The following is a 17,058-nucleotide window of genomic DNA, read 5'->3' as shown; positions in this document are numbered from 1 at the left end:
AGTATGAAAGACATACAGGGTTGTGGTGAGCTTTGCAGGCTGGCTAATTTGGTAGCTAACATTGGCTAACATGAGTCTACGTGAGTCTAGCGTTTTGCGGTACCTCCCCCAAGGGGGCGTTCAGGGGGCGCTGGAAGCAATATTTTTGAAAGGTGGGCGTTTAGGTGTTCTTGGGAGGCGTCTGTTGTTCATGCCAGTTTAGTCCTACATTCGAATGCACGTTTTCACAATTCATTATTAGACTTAAGGATTTTCATATGTTTTTCACGGCGATGTCAAGTCCCTTTTCGTATTGTACCTGAACACCACCTGCGTAGACACGGAGCTCTCGCTGATGCTTCTCTGCTTAATGTGCTCTGCTTTCTGTATAGAAACGGGGAAACTATGCTGAGTCTCCACAGCGTTTTGCTGTCATCTTTGGTTGCGCTAGTTTCTTTGTCCTCTCCTCTACTCTATTTGTCGATGTTTGTGTTTAGCTTAGTTTGTAACGTATATTAAAATATGGCAATTCTTGTAAACTTAGCTACTGCCTAGACTTAGCTACTGGCTCAAACCAGCCCCTCCTCTCAACCAGCAGCAGGGTGAGGAGACAGGAGGAATGCCTGATAGTGACTGTGTTCTTCATTCTTTATAAACTTCACTCAATATTTTAATATCAGGAATACTATTTATTTTACTGACATTTTTTATTTCTTTCCAGTTAGATATCATTGGATTTTTATAGTGACTTTGCTGATGGAAACATTACTGTTGCTGCTGTAGAAACATTTTTTTAAAAATAGAAATCTAATCTAATACTGTTCTAAATGTATTCTTTTTTTAAAAGATAATTTAAAAAAAACAACAATTCTTTAGTAATTAAAAAGAACCAATAAGAGTATTGATAAAGAACTGGACCAATAAGTGTGGGCCTACGGATAAGATAAAGATAAAAATTTAACCATAGCTGTCCCTACAGCTAGTTAGTGGCTACAGCCTGACTATGGAAGGATGAGGAAATCGCTGTTCAAATCCATGCACTATAAGCCTGTTTTACAAATGTTTTGTGATTATTATTTTTTATGGCACAGTGTGTTTTTTAAATAAATACTGAAATGATAACAGTCCAATGTGAAAATACATAGTTTTTAGACGAATAACATCACATTTTCAAACCAAAATCCAAACCCCCTGATCAGAACCCTTGTGGGCCTAGCCTTTGACCTGGTTATTTTCTTTGATGATATCTGCCAGACCTCTGCAGGTATGTCTATTTAATCAGCTGGATAGCATCACAAAACAACGATCATATCAGCAAAATGGCACAGAACAAGAAAAAATGCTGCCAGTATTCTATTGAACATCTTAGCTATGGATACATATCCTTCTGTTTTTTTCCAGAAGCCATAGACTTTGTTCTTGGTAGGCTGCTCTTTTCTCTCTTTCTGTTGGAACAATTCATATGAATGTTTCTTGTTTGGCACCAGCACCAAATTACTGCTTTCTGATTGGCTGCTATTTGTGATCAATAACAAGACCTAATTAAAATTTGAATGTCAAATTTCAAACTGTTGCATTTGTTTAACACTCAAATATAATTTCTATTCACATGGCTTTTTTGCTCCCTGGGAAACTAATGATAGTGATATTCTAACTGTCCCAATTAAAGAAATCTGTAATTTGGCATCTAATGACATACTTTTTTAATGATATAACACAAAATAATAATCAACATTTAGCCTACATTTTAATTGATGGGGGGGGGGGGGCGGTAAGGGACCTGGATAATGGATAGGGGGGCACTGGCCTAAAAAAGGTTGAGAACCATTGGTCTACATGAAACTACATGGGTCACACTAATCATGTCATTATGATGCCGCAGTGAATATAAAAAAATACAATATAAAACATGTCTAGCTCCCAGTTTAATGCTGATAACAACAAAGACTTATGGAAAGTTAGAGATCTGTAAGTATGTTTAGTGAGCTGTAGATGAAATGAACTGTAAATGGTGAAAAAGATGAAATGGTGTAAGAGAAGATAGCTAACACTAGCTAATTTAGGTGTTTAAAAAGTGAGTGAAGAAGAACAATAAGAAAAGTATAAATATGAAAACTATTATAGTATACTATCATAATGGTATAATATAAACAATAAGAAAAGTAATTAGGAAGAGCAGTATGCCCCTTCCCAATATTCATGTTCACACACTACATACATAAATAAGATCACTTTGGTTGTGTTGTTGTTTATTGATAATGTATTGATTATTGTATTCTTTTGTAAGTCCAATCACATCAAATGCTATTCATTGTGTTGAACAGGCTGTGAGTGAGATTTTTTTAAAAGTATTTCTTTTCCTCTTTAATGATATGCACTGGTGACTCTGGAGTCATCCACTCAACTTCCTGACCGTAAGTTGCTGCTCAATCAGGTTTCAGCTGGTTTACTGGGATTTCCTGGCTGCTTACTCCTGAGCCTGGAACCCTGCAGGAACCTCTGCTTCACCTCTCCACTGACTGCATAATAGCCAACCACAAACACCTGGGCAGTGATGGCATCCTTGAGGCTATGAAGATGTCAGTGGAGCAGATAATGGCCATCCAGACAGTAACACTGGGGCAGAAAGACAATCACCTCTGGCATGCTCTGAGAAAGGTTGGCTAACAGCAAGCAACTTTGGAAGTGTGCTGATGGCGAAGTGTCACCCCTTCCCTAATTTCCAAGCTCTGTGGAAATCAGGACCTGCATGGAGTACTGGCTGTAGAGTGGGGTATATTTAATGAGCAGGAATGGATCAAGGCATTTGAATAAGCCATGCGCATGATGGTCAGAGGGTCTGGTTTGTGGCTGGCTGACTTTGTGGGTGCCTCCCCCGATGGTCTGGTTGGAGAGACAGACATCATTGAGGTGAAGTGCCCATTCCAGTGGAGGGACCATACTGTTGAGGAAGCAGTGCAGTAGAAGTCCTACCTTCATCAGGGGGAAGGTGGCACCTATCACCTGAAGAAGGATCACCACTACTGGCACCAAGTATAGGGGCAGCTTCATATCTCTAGACCACCTGCTACTTTACCATCTGGACACGCAAGCAGTGTGTGATTAGTAGACTGAAATTGTCCTAAATTTTGATCATTTTAACTGTAGCATATTTTTCTTATTGCCCTTACTCAGTAAGCAGTGAACTTTATTTATTTTATTTTATTTATTTAACAAATTAAATATAAAAATAAAATTTGTTTTTATCCTATTTTATTTGATTTTATCTTATTTGATTTGATCTCATTTGTTTTTATCTTTTTTTATTTGATTTTATCTTATTTTATTACTTTTATCCTATTGTGTCCTTCATCGTTTTATTGTGTACTGTTGTGCTATTTATTGTGTTTTTTATCTTGCTGTGCAGCACTTTGGAAACCTTGTGTTTGTTAAAATCGTGCTATATAAATAAAGTGGATTGGATTGGATTGGATACTCGTAAACTGATTTTCAGTCTTATTGCTATTTCTGCCTATTTGCACAGCTTACCTGCTCAGTATTAAAAAGTCTAAACAAACTAATACTCCAGTGTGACAGGTATATCACAGGGTATCGTAATCCTTAGTTTTATTAATTTTTGCTGTAGCATTTTTGTTTCTTATTGATCTCAATCCCTTTATTAAATTTGTGAAAACTAAAAAAGAGTGATTTCACTGCATATCAAAAACCTATACTATCTATACAATGTCAGCAGTCTATTGGCAGAATTGTTGCAAATGCACCTCCACTTGGCAGTTACATCCAAATAAAACTCAGTATAACACTAATTCAATGGATTCAGATTATTTTCTAGCAGCCGTACACTGGTTTTATCTGGTTTCAGTTGGTAACAAACTACAACAAATACGTAACACAACAAAAACAGCTAATTTAGGCTGTTAATCTGGTGTGACTAAGAGGTTAGCAGTAGGGCTAATCACCTTGGAATAGTTTTTCTCCTGTTCTATCCATTCTGTCGACATTGCCTGAATGCAGCATAAGTAGCAGGACATGAGATTGGCTGCAAGGTGCAAATATGCAAAACTTCAGTCACTGGAGTAAGGTGTGTCAGGGTTGGGTGTGAGGTTGAGATTATGATGATCTATAAACTCTGCATGATAGAATTCTATCTTCCTGCAAGGAATAACAGAAATATAGATACAGTATAGATAGACTTGGCCTATAGAAATAGTTGATGGTGTCCATATGTATGAAGTGTTTTTTGTTGTGTAATTGCAAGAGTTGGAATAAATTGTGGAAATTTAATTTGAGAAAAACTTAGTTTCAGGTCAGGTTGGTTGTGCCTGGTACGTGGCATACATTGTAAACAAATCTGATCCACTAAATCTTGCATGTGTTTTCTATAGGGGGCAGAAAGGATATAATATCACAAAATTGTGAGGGGTAGATGGAAAGGAGGGGCAGAAGAAAAAAGAGAGAGAAGAAGGAAGGACAAAGAGTGAATGAAATGCAGTGAGAAATAATAGTTAAAGACAAGTAAACAGGAAAAGCACAGAGAATTGGTGGGAAAAATAAAAGAAATTAGAAGGGAAAGGGAAATATAAAAGGAAAAGTAGAATGACAGATAAAGAACAATAGGGACAGGGTGGAAGCTATGCATATGACTATGAGAAACGCAGGAATAGGGAAGAGAGGAGATAGAAAAAAGGATGGAAAAAAAGGAAAAAAGTAAGTAAGATAGACAGAAATGTACAGAATGTAAGTGGGCCAGACAGTAAGAAATAAAGACTGAGTTACATATGGAGGTTTTAGTAGTAGTTAAAGGGCTCCATAGGTACTTGAAACATTAGTAATAGTATTAGTTATATTAGGAATGCAACCAAAAGTTGTAGAAGTACTTTCAAGCAATAGTGACGGTAAAAGGATAGGAAACTGAGAAATACTTTTGACACAAAAGCACACTCACAGACTCAAAAAGCAGGATCATTATGAAAAGAATTTACTTTGTCAGCAGGCACAACACAGGACACCAACAGGTTAAACAGGTAAAGCGTTAATAATAATAATAATAATAATAATGATAATGTATTTATTTGTTTATATAGATCTTTTAAAAACAAATGTTACAAAGTGCTTCACAAAGCAATAAAAAGTTAAGGCAGTCAAGATAAGGCAGGCAGGAAAAAGCAAAAAATAACTAGCGTAGACTCATGCAAAAAAAGGGCTGCAACGTTATGATTGGAAGACATGATACACACTGTGGCTAATGACTAGGGTACTGTGCAGGTCTACAGTATAAACATTTTGGATAATGGGGTAATGAGGATCGAGTCTGCAGGCAGGTGCAAGGTCAGGTGAATGGAAAAAGTAGGAACACAATAAGGACAACTGGTGGGCAGGAGGAGAATAGCAGGGTCTGAAATGATGGAAAATGTTAGTGGACAGTCAATCAAATGTTGAATAACTGTAACAAAGTATTGAAAGAAAGCTCTTTATAAAAATGTCTTCATATTATATATATATATATATATATAGAGAGAGAGAGAGAGAGAGAGAGACAGAGAGAGAGAGATAGATAGATAGATAGATAGATAGATAGATAGATAGATAGATAGATAGATATAGATCAATGAAGAACAAGCACACGAATGGCTGAATTATGGTACTTGTAACACAGGCCACGGTAAAGGCTTTGGCAAAAGTGAGGAGACTAACATTGGCAGAAGCAGTGAGTGAGGCTGACCATGGCCAATTAGAGGAAAGGTGAGAGAACAACGGTAATTTTGTTGAAGTAAAAATTTGAAGAGGAAATTAACCAATTGACCAATCTATTAAGATGTTTTTATTGTTTTGAAAAAGGTAAAAATAACTTTTCTACTTTTGTTTTGAAGTGATAAGGAGTCAGGCAGTCAGAAATGAAATGGAGAGATGGAATCTCCATGTTAATCTAGTCCAGATTTGACAGGTCTAAGTATAGTGGTTTCTGATCTGGACCTAGTCTAATGTGGTCTGAATGGGAGAAAAGCAGTGAAATCGTCCTTTTTTGCATTTTCACAAATAGAGGAAAGGTTTCACAAATCAGAAATTGTGTTTTTAAGACACTTTAGCCTCTCCATGTTAATCTAGTCCAGATTTGACAGTTCTAAGTATAGTGGTTTCTGATCTGGACCTAGGTTAACGTGGTCTGGATGGGAGAAAAGCAGTGAAATCGCCCTTTTTTGCATTTTCACAAATAGAATAAAGGTTTCACAAATCTGACATTGTGTTTTAATTTCCCTGTCCCTGGAGTCTCCATGTTAATCTAGTCCAGATTTGACAAATCAAAGTATAGGTTTTTGATATGGACCTTGTCTAATGTGATCTGGATGGGAAAAAAACAGTGAAATCACCCTTTTTTAGTTTTCACAAATATAATAAAGGGATTGAGATCAATAAGAAACAAAAATACCACAGCAAAAATTAATAAAACTCAAGATCACGATACCCTGTGATATACCTGTCATACTGGAGTATTAGTTTGTTTAGGCTTTTTAATACTGAGCAGGTAAGCCCACAGCAAATAGGCAGAAATAGCAATAAGACTGAAAATCAGTTTACCATGAGTAAGGACAATGAGAAAAATATGCTACAGTTAAAATGATCAAAATTTAGGACAATTTCAGTCTACTAATCATCCTCATTTAATTTCCCCACTATTTGTTACATTATTCACTTCATGTCCTAGCTTGAAAATGACAACGCCATCTACAGGAGCTATGCCACTTTTAAGGTGGACCGGGAAATTCCAATAGGAGGCTGTGAATCGGATGCCAACTTCAGTCTCGTTGAAGTCCAGTAAAATTATGTTTGTGCATTCAACAACGGTGCTTCTGTTACCCGCTGCTGGCTGTGATAAGAGATTAGAGAATAACAGATCAGAGGTATGAAAGAGCTATTTAACTAGTTAGAAATGTAGAATTTTCTTTTGTAACTTTGTCTTGTCATGTGATGTGTCAGCTCAGCTAACATCACTGAACATAAATTAAATAGGCTATCCTAAATGTAAGCCCGGTGGCAAATTTGTCACTTTGTCACTTCTATTGTCATTTTTAAATAGTCATAAAGGTGAGCATTCATATTTAAGATGTGTAACACACTGGCATTGTCATCACTTGACCTCAGTCCAGCTGAGCAGGTGTGTCACTCGCCGAAAATCAGACCAAAGGCAAAAGTCCAGTATATAATTCAGGTCGGACATAGAATCACCAAGGGAGATAGAAGTGTCCTCTGGGATCACAGACTTCAGACAGTCAATGACTGAAAACAGTTTGACACCAAATGTTAGATATCATGATATGGTTTGTTTTAATTGGCCAAATGATCTTTGGTCTGCTAGAATTGGAGGACTTAAGTTACAACTAAAAACTAAAGCTACAATTCCTACACTGTTTATCTATTCATCTCATCAAGATAAAGAGGAAAGATTAACCTCATAGTCATGGTTTCATTTCAAAGCCAATGTGCTGAAAGTACAGATAAATTACAACAGAACTAATAAATATGTGTAATGGTGAAAATAGTCTTTCTTGAACAGTTTTAGCAGTCGTATTACAGTTCCCTTATTAAACATTTGCTGGTGCACAACTTAGCATTACATATGTGGCTCTACTAGAATAGACAAACAATATGTTGGGAGTTTTTCAGGGAATTTTGCCTCAATGTTTTTCAGGTCTACTCACTCGCACCACCACACTGGCTTCCTTTACTTTGATCACCTGTCACAGGCTGGCAAGACGTACCAGCACTCAGGGGCATGGAGGTATGTGTAGTAAAAGTTTAAGTTAACAGATTCACACTGAATTTAAGACATCTGTTTTAAACTTAACAAAACATTTTCTTTTATTACAGAGTTTCCAGAGGACCAGAGTAGAGAGCTTGTGAGACACCAGGGAAGGCAGCTGTGGATGGAGTGTCGCTCACCTCGAATGCTTTTGCTGGGGTTTCATGTCTGGGGTCTGAGTCCCTAACTGTACCTACCAAGACTGTCTTTCACAGGGAAACATACACTCACCAAGTACTTTATTAGGAACACCTGTGCAATCTAATGCAATAGTAATAGTTCATAATAATTCTACAAAGTCTATACATATTCTGTCCACCTTTAGGCGGTAGACAAAATATTAAGAACTCTTTTCAATATAATGCACTCCAGCACACCCCCACCACCCACTACAACCTTGTGTAAAAAGTAGAATTATCACCTTTCTGACAATGTCAACAAATACTGAAAATGAATTAAATTGAATTTAAACCCCGTCTTTTAATGTAGTGGATTATTATAAGAGATGGTTAATCTTTGCACAGTTGATGTACAGATGTATTGATTCTTCATCATCTTTTTTTGTCATATGACCTTTGTCTTTTTCCAAATAAATAAAATTTATACTATCTTTTTGTTGTTGAAATTTTCATCCACTTTTTCCTGCTTACAGGCTAAGCACTCCAGTGGCTCATTACAGTCACTACTTTAGTATTTTGTTATTTCACCATCCTATAGATAGTGACAAAGGGAATGTGCTGATATAGTTTCATGAAATTTGAGGAACTTAACAGTGACTATAATTTGCAACCTTTGTTTGGATGTAAGACTTAATGTTTCCAAAACTCTGCTTTATTTCGCATAATCCTGAATGCAACATCACTAAGTGTGCATACTACGCACTTAAAGGATTAGTCATTCAGGTGAATGATGTGTTTATTGATAATGTCAGGTATGTTATGAAGTGATCTACTAATACTGGCAGTCTCACCCTGATTTTTCAAGATTCATTACAGTAAGTTGTTCTGGTAGAAGGCTAAGGCTGGCAGAATTTAACTTACTGGAAGTGAAATGTGGCAAAAGAGCCCAAGTTCAGACTTGCTTTACCCTTTCCGTGCTTCAAAAATGAGCACTTTGTTTAGAGACAATATGTATATGCTAAATGTCTTTAAAGAAGCAGCCTTTTCACCACTCAAGCAAATTGTTTTATTGGCATATAAAATTGCCCCCCACCCCTCCGATTTCATCAGGTGGGACAATGATATAGTTTGATGCGGTTTGTTGTAAGATTCCATGTTGGTTTTCCTCCTGTCCTCCCCAATTTGGATACTGGACTAAAAATGGCGCCCATTCAGTCCTATAGGAATTACTCGGCTGGCACACACGCCACAAAAAGTTTCTAGCTTCCGGGTTTGCTTCTGCAGGCTGCGTTGTGCGGCCTGCTGAATATGTGCAGTAATGTTTCCCCCGCTAGCCCCGCCCGCAAGTTCCTGCTCGGCCCATAGACTTTACATTGTGATGATGTCACAGATTTTTAAATTGCTTTTCTTGGCTCGAGGAAAATTTTACAAATATAAAACCTCCATGGATCAAAAGTTCATAAGTTTGAGGTGTCCTGTCAACAGTTTTACAAACATCTTTTTTAAAATGGTGGTCTATAAGGAAAATACTTTTTGGGCCACAGGGGGATTTTTCGCTGCAATACTGCTAGTGGCCAATGGGAAAAATTGGCTGCAAGGCTCAGCGGCAGCATCCTATCCAGCTCTTATTATACATCCATGTTCAAAACGCGCGACTTTTACTATGAAGGCAAGCTGTCTCTGCTTCCGGCTCCCGACTTCCTGTTTCAATTTTCTTTGTATAAGTTGGATAATGGAATAAGCGGAGACATTAGTGTGCTGAATTGTATTGTACTTCTTAAGACAATGAAATCTGGATATACCCTGAAAAATTGGGGTTTTCATTATACAACGTGAACAACTGCAAATGACTTATACTTCATGCACGGACCTACTTTGAATGCAGTACTTTTACTTCTACTTCTGTCCTCCCACATTGGGAGATAAACACAACTTTTTTCCCACAGGTACATGGTTAAGCCAAGTTACTAACATACCTAGCTAGTTGCTTATCCTATGCAGCTGTGACTAACCCATGTAATATTAGCATAATGTTAGCAATGTGAATGTAACTGGATCACAAACTCACATTTTTTAAAAACAAGTAACATTATTACCTTTTATATCTGATCCAATGGTTCTTCGCCATCACACTTGTGGGGAATTGGTGGAACCAGTGTTCTGATGATGTATGCTACCCTATCGACAAATGCTACCTTATGTGTTTCTGTTTCCAATTGTGTATATTCCATAAAGGTATAACTCACACCATTATGACATCTTTATTTATGTTTTTTGATTACAAACAGGGGTAAGTATACTGTAAGAATATGGGGAGCATCTTTTGATACTTTATTATCATATCTTTAGTTAAAATTTTTATTTCGATAGACCAATATCCTCTATTAAATAATGCTCCCACTACAGAATCATTTTATATTACACCACTACTCATCCCATGTATACTGTAAAGATATGGGGAGCAAGTTGAAATATTATATTATCTTTATTTAAGATTTCAGGGGTAGTGTATTTCAATTTCAATCTTATAATCACTCATGCAGCCAGTTTAAAAGGAGAAAACTACTCACTCTGCTGTTTTGCATCACATTGAACATGGAAAACTACAGTAAAACTAGAGAGTGGTCTGAAGACATTAGAAAAAATGGTAATAGCCAAGCATGGTCAACGTAAAGGTTACAAGACCATCTTCAAAGAGCTTGATGTTCCTGTGACCACTTTTGCCAATATTATTAAGAAGTGTAAGGCCCATGAAACTGTAGCCATCATCTCTGCAATCTCTCAAAGCGCCAGAATTTTTGGAGACAGAATTTTAGAATTTTTTGCAAATTTATTAAAAAGGAAAAATTGAAATATGACATTGACATAAGTATTCAGATCCTTTACTCAGTACTTAGTTGAAGCATCTTTGGCAGCGGTTACAGCCCAAGTCTTCTTGGGTATGATGCGACAAGCTTTGCACACCTGGATTTGGGGATTTTCTGTCATTCTTCTCTGAAGATCCTCTCAAGCACTGTCAGGTTGGTTGGGGACTGTTGGTGGACAGCCATTTTCAGGTCTCTCCAGAGATATTTGATTGGGGGCTCTGTCCACTCAAGGACATTCACAGTGTTGTCCCTAAGCCACTCCTGTTTTGTCTTGGCTGTGTGCTTAGGGTTATTGTCCTGTTTGAAGGTGAACCTTCAGCCCAGTCTGAATTCCTGAGCGCTCTGGACCAGGTTTTCATTAAGGATATCTATGTACTTTGCTCCGTTCAGCTTTCCCTCAACCCTGACCAGTCCCCCAGTCCCTGCCGCTGAAAAACACTGCCACAGCATGATGCTACCACCACCATACTTCACTGTTGGGATGGTATAGGGCAGGTGATGAGCGGTGCCTGGTTTTCTCCAGACATGACGCTTAGAATTGAGGCCAAACAGTTCGATCTTGGTTTCGGCAGACCAGAGAATCTTGTTTCTCACAATCTGAGAGTCCTTTAGGTGCTTTTTTGCAAATTCCAAGCAGGCTTTCCTGTGCCTTTCACCGAGGAGAGGCTTCTCCACACAGGATCTCTGGAGCTCAGCCAGAGTGACCATCGGATTCTTGGTCACCTCTCTTTCCAAGGCCCTTCTCCCCCGATTGCTCAGTTTGGCCGGACGGCCAGCTCTAGGAAGAGTCCTGGTTATTCCAAACTTCTTCCATTTAAGAATTATGGAGGCCACTGTGCTCTTGGGAACCTTCAATGAAGCAGAATTTTTTTATAGCCTTTCCCAAATCTGTGCCTTGACACAATCCCGTCTGAGCTCTGCAGGCAGTTCCTTTGACCTCATGGCTTGGTTTTTGCTCTGATATACACTTTCATCTGTGAGACTTTATATAGACAGGCGTTTGCCTTTCCAAATCATGTCCAATCAATTGAATTTACCACAGGTGGACTCCAATCAAGGTGTAGAAACATCTCAAAGATGATCAAGAAAAACGGAAGACACCTAAGGTAAATTTCAAGTGTCATAGCAAAGGGTCTGAATACTTGAGTTTTTCCCTTTTAATTTATTTGCAAAAAAAATCTAAAATTTTGTTTTCGATTTGTCATTATCAGGTATTGAGTATAGATTGATATAGATTGATGAAGGAAAAATGATTTTTAACGATTTTAGCATAAGGCTGCAATATAACAAAATATGAAAAAAGTGAAGGGGTCTGAATACTTTCTGAATACACTGTATGTAATATGTAGCTTATTTTCAATTTAAGTATGGTCTAAATCTGGCAAAGGGTCTTGTTTTGGTTTGTCTGTTGGCATGACCAAGTTGTGATTGACAGAGGGTGGGTCCTAAAAATTTGGAAATGTGACCAATTATGTGTTATTAATTTACCGCAAAATTAAGCGCAACTTGAAATTTGATAAAATGTTTATGTTGACGTTAACCCCCCCTTATGTCAAGACAATTTAATTACTTAGCTTAAAAGAGGTATTTTCCTTTTAAGGACCTACAGACACACTGGAGGATTGAAAGGAAAAGCAAAGTGAGCAGATTAAAAAAACCCAATCCCCCATAGGACTTGGTTCCATGTCTCTGGCTAGTACATTTCTTTAGATATGGCACTTGATATGGGGCCCAAACAGTGTTCCATGGGCACTAGAGGGAAGGTCATAGGGTCACCAAAATTGACAGGATTCACCCTGTGGGCAACATTAATGTTTACACAAAATTGCATTGCAATCCACCAAATAGATTTTTAGATATATCACTCTGGACCTAACTGCTGACAGACTGACACAGTGATGTATAGGGTCCACTTTCCAGCAGACCAAAAATTGTTCTATTGCTCTAATTTATGGGATAGGAAATATTTTAAGAAATAGCCAAAACTGAAATTGCACTGTAATTGTCATTTTAAAAGTTTTCTTCATTCTCTACCAACAGTAACTTACCAAACATGCACATCTTGAGCCTGGTGTCTCTGAATGCAATTTTCCTTTACGTGCATCTTTTAGTTTCTTCCCTGCCAAGTTCATCTGAGAGGCCAGCTTGTTAGCTGGAGTACAGGCCAGCATCCTCTAAGCCGCGCCTCAACTGATGCTCCTCCCACAGTGGCAAATGGCCCACCTAGAAGGGGGTCAGGGACATATTTCCATAGAGCATGAATAGGTTACAAAAAATGCGATGCATGTACATGGGAACATATTTTTCCTGCATACTTTTCCAGTATTTAAAACAATATATGTCTTGTAGATATGTGTGGTGAATGAAAAACTTGCTTTTCTTAAAAAACTTAAAATTTAAATCACCATCACACATATCTTCACTCTGAAGAATCTGCTCAACTTCTTCCAACTAGGTCAAGTGTTTTAGAGGAGGTAGGAGAGGTAATGGGGGAGCGATTGATAACTGCCATCTTAGGAAACTGGGGACATCTAGAGGGAGTTCTTCCACTTTGGACACTAGTTCAGCCAATCTCAGTTTGGAAAAAGCAATGTCTTGAGAGTGAAAGCAGTTGGAAAAAAGGAATACTATGTCAACAACTGGTATGATTCACTGACTTAAAAGTTTTCATAACCCTTAATGCATTCTACTTTTTACTGTTGCAGCCTGATTTCAAAATGAGTTCAGTTGACTTCCCTTTACAAAATAGCTGATTGTATTAACATTCAGATGAAATGATACAGTATATTTTGTAAATTCCTTAATTACTTGTCTTTTATTATCTGCCTTGATTCAGGAGATTCAATTCTCTGACTTTTAATTTTTTTAAAAAGTAATTAATTAACACCTGTAGCAGGCACCAATTGGCAGGAATTCATTCTTGCCATATGTGAGTGAATGTAGGAAATGTCCCCCCGATGGGTCTACAAGTAGGAAAAAAGAAGGGGGAAAATACATTGTACATAGTCAAATTAGTCATAGTCAAATTAGGTTTTAATCATGTTTAGAAACAAAACATTGGTTGTAATTTTTGTGACATATGCCTTAAAAGTTCTATATGCAATGTATTAATTGTTTTTTATTGCCAATGAGTGAATGGGTAGTAATGTAATGTAAAAAATTAGACCTTCCCTGACTTTCTTGGTTGTCTGTAACAGCCTGTGGACTGATTGCTGTGTGAAAGACCCGGACCGGATTTTCCATGAAAATCCAACAGAGGTGATGTTTTTGTGCGCTCCCGTGTGTCTTGCCTCTCTCCCGCCAACGTCAACAAATGACTGGGATAACAACACAACAAAAACGGTGTTATCCACCTAGAAACACCCTGCAGATATTAGCTCTCCAGCTCATGAAACAGCTAGCTGCCTCTGTCAACCACTACACATTTCACAACTAAACAACCCCATAATGACAAGTTGCCCACTCCCAAGCGCACACACAGCTAAAACAACATTGTTTCCTCAACAAAGGAGCAGAAAACAAGCTCCAGAGCGACAGGAGAACATAGCTTACCCCTTTTTTTCTTGGTAGTCAAAAGGTCATAATAGGCACACATTTCACAACAAAACCGCACCGTGTTGCTCCCTGACCACAGTGTGTTGCTCCCTGACCACAGCTTGTGTGAGCTTGAGTGAGAGATGCTTTCCTGAAACAGTGCAAAACACAACATCAGAGATCTTTTATGTAATAATGAGAAGTGTAAGCGAGGAAAAACACATCACCTGCAATAGAGCGAGCATGCAAGCACGAGCACCAGGTTGTTGACTGCAGCTCATTTAATGGCCACAGATGTCACTAATGAGAAGGAATTTCTGATTCCTACATATAGAACCTTTAAAGAGGACCTATTATGCTCATTTCAGCTCTATATTTTTATTCTGGGACTCCACTGGAGTAGCTCGGCATGATTCACAATTCAAAAAACTCTTTATTTAGCTTATGCAGCCCCTCAGTACACACAGTTTCTCTTACACTCCGTTTTAGCTCCTGTCTCTCTAATTCTGATTGGTCAGCTTTACGTATCAGAGTTGTGTAACTTTGCCATCAATGCAAACCAAACATTTCCTGCTTTACTGCTTCAAATTAAAAGCTTTTCAATGACTAACTAACAGGAGACTTTTATTGTGAAGAATTTACAGGAAGTAAAAACGTGTTCCTCACTGAATTAGCGGAACTTCATTAGCGGTTAGTGGCTAGAAAACCAGTCGAAACAACAACATACGGAGCTATTTGTTCAGTGGATCAATTAGAAATAATGCAGGGAGGAATAGTACAAGCAGAAACAGCCACAGTGAGATGTTTTATGAAGAGCTGCTGACAACCAGCACACCTCCAACAGGTTAACGACTTATTTTACTTTGCTGTGCTGTGTAATGGCGTCGTGGCTTGGCGTAACTACTCCCGAAGCGGAGCAGCAAACTCACGTGCAGTGCATGTAGCAGATGTCCATATAAAGAAATCTGTCACAAACTGACGTCAGCTCAGGCCGAAAGTAAAAAAAAAACGTTGGAAACTGAGCGTTCAGAGCAGAGCCTTTAACAGGAAGAAACCTCAAGCAGGTGGACGGCCATCTACCTTGGCCGGTTGGGTTAAGAGAGTGTTCAAACACAAACATTACTCTCTCAAGACAATATCTGAAAATTCCAGAAAAAAGTGCTTTTTACTTTTATAGATAAAGATACATATTAGGCATGTCATAAAATATTGATAGATTAGATATCGATTGGCACTTTACTATAAAGAGAAATTTTTTAGGCATCAGTGTATTAAAATGACAATAAAGCCTTGGTCAGTTTTGAGGAAAGGGAAAATAAAGTAATTTGTGGTCCTTCTTTGGATTTTCTAAAGATGTAAGTGGTCAAAATGTCAAAACAAAAATATTTTGCTATTGTTAGGATATTGTCCGAGTTTTTGTTGCTCTCCAGCCAGAGTATTTTCTTTTCAAATTTGCCATTATATCAATGGGTGAAAAGGCATTGATGACACGCCTAATAAGGTTCTTAGCATTGCCCATAATATTAAAAAGCCTGTCTGTCACCTCCAATTCTTTCTGTAATTTATATCTCAACAAGGTATGGTTATTGACACCTCTTCACACCTCCTGTTGCCAAACAACTGTATGAATATAAAAAATGATGAAGCTAAAGTACATCAACATCTGTGGAAAAAAGTCTGTACATGTTCTCAGGTACTTACAAAAGACAGAATATTACCCTTGTTCTTTTTAACTTAGCATAAAAGGTACTCTGTCTTTCATACAATGGATCTAAATGCAACAACAAATAATAGCTTTAGAATTTGTGTGTGATACCCAGATGGCAGTATAGATAAACTTCCTGTCCAAATGAAGTAATCCTTCTCAGGATTGTGAGACAAACTAGTTTTGTTTGTTCTTTTAACTTGTTATGTATACCTAATAGCAAGAAAAATTCCAGCAGAACACCAACAAACAAACACAAAAACAGGTCAAAATGAGGGACAAACTGATAGATCCAAAAATACTGATACTTTTCCCCCCATACTTTTTCCATTAGGAAAATATGGCAATCTTTATTTCCACATGACTGTGACAACCTTATGAAGAATTTAAACTCTTGTCAATTTCATCTCATTTTAGAAATGCATAACTATAGTTTTTAAAACAAAATATACATTGCAAACTGTTTTTTTAATTAAATCATTCATAAAGAAAAATTGAGGCAATGAATTTCATTCATTCAGTCTGATAATATTTGGAAAGTCTAGAAGAAGAGTCGCACAATTAAATCATTTTATCCCCATGCAAGTTAGCAGAGAGCTTATTGGAAGTTAGCCAGCTTGGCCAACAGAGGTCTGCATTCATCCGGCCAGCATGTGAATGTCAAACCTGACACCAGATTAGAAACTCTGGTATACTGTGAAATACAGAGAGATTTATCTGGCGATGATAGGCTTAATCAGCATTGTGTGAACTCGTTTGGCAAGGGCTTGAATGTAACATTCATTTATATGCAAAAGTTCCACACTGCAGGTTTAATATAATGTACACACGTCCCCAAACAGATGCTTGAGATTCCTCAGTAGATAATGACACAGTATTTCTATAAAGCATTCTGATTCTTTCATTTTCACATATTTCAGACTTTCAGCTCTCAATACCAAAAATGGTTCACTGTTACATTTACACAATAAAAATATGTACAATCACAGATATTAAGAAAGCCAGGCATGCACTTGAATCTTGCACTTGATATTAACTTGTAAAGTTATTTGTGAC

The 17,058-nt window shown here is 37.6% G+C and overlaps 1 long non-coding RNA gene across 1 annotated transcript; it reads right to left on the bottom strand.

Annotated features, from left to right (window-relative positions):
• Positions 1 to 4,941: 4,941 nt before the first annotated feature.
• Positions 4,942 to 13,930, bottom strand: LOC121890441. Its single transcript, XR_006093790.1, has 4 exons — positions 13,651 to 13,930; positions 13,169 to 13,357; positions 12,812 to 12,986; positions 4,942 to 5,374 (listed from the first exon to the last, which is right to left on the bottom strand). It is a non-coding gene; the product is annotated as an uncharacterized LOC121890441 (long non-coding RNA).
• Positions 13,931 to 17,058: the final 3,128 nt, after the last annotated feature.

This window comes from Thunnus maccoyii, chromosome 23 (genome assembly GCF_910596095.1).
Source record: "Thunnus maccoyii chromosome 23, fThuMac1.1, whole genome shotgun sequence".
Classification (NCBI taxonomy): domain Eukaryota; kingdom Metazoa; phylum Chordata; class Actinopteri; order Scombriformes; family Scombridae; genus Thunnus; species Thunnus maccoyii.
The sequence above is the reverse complement of the archived record's forward strand: the minus strand, read 5'-3'. Positions and strand labels throughout refer to the sequence as shown.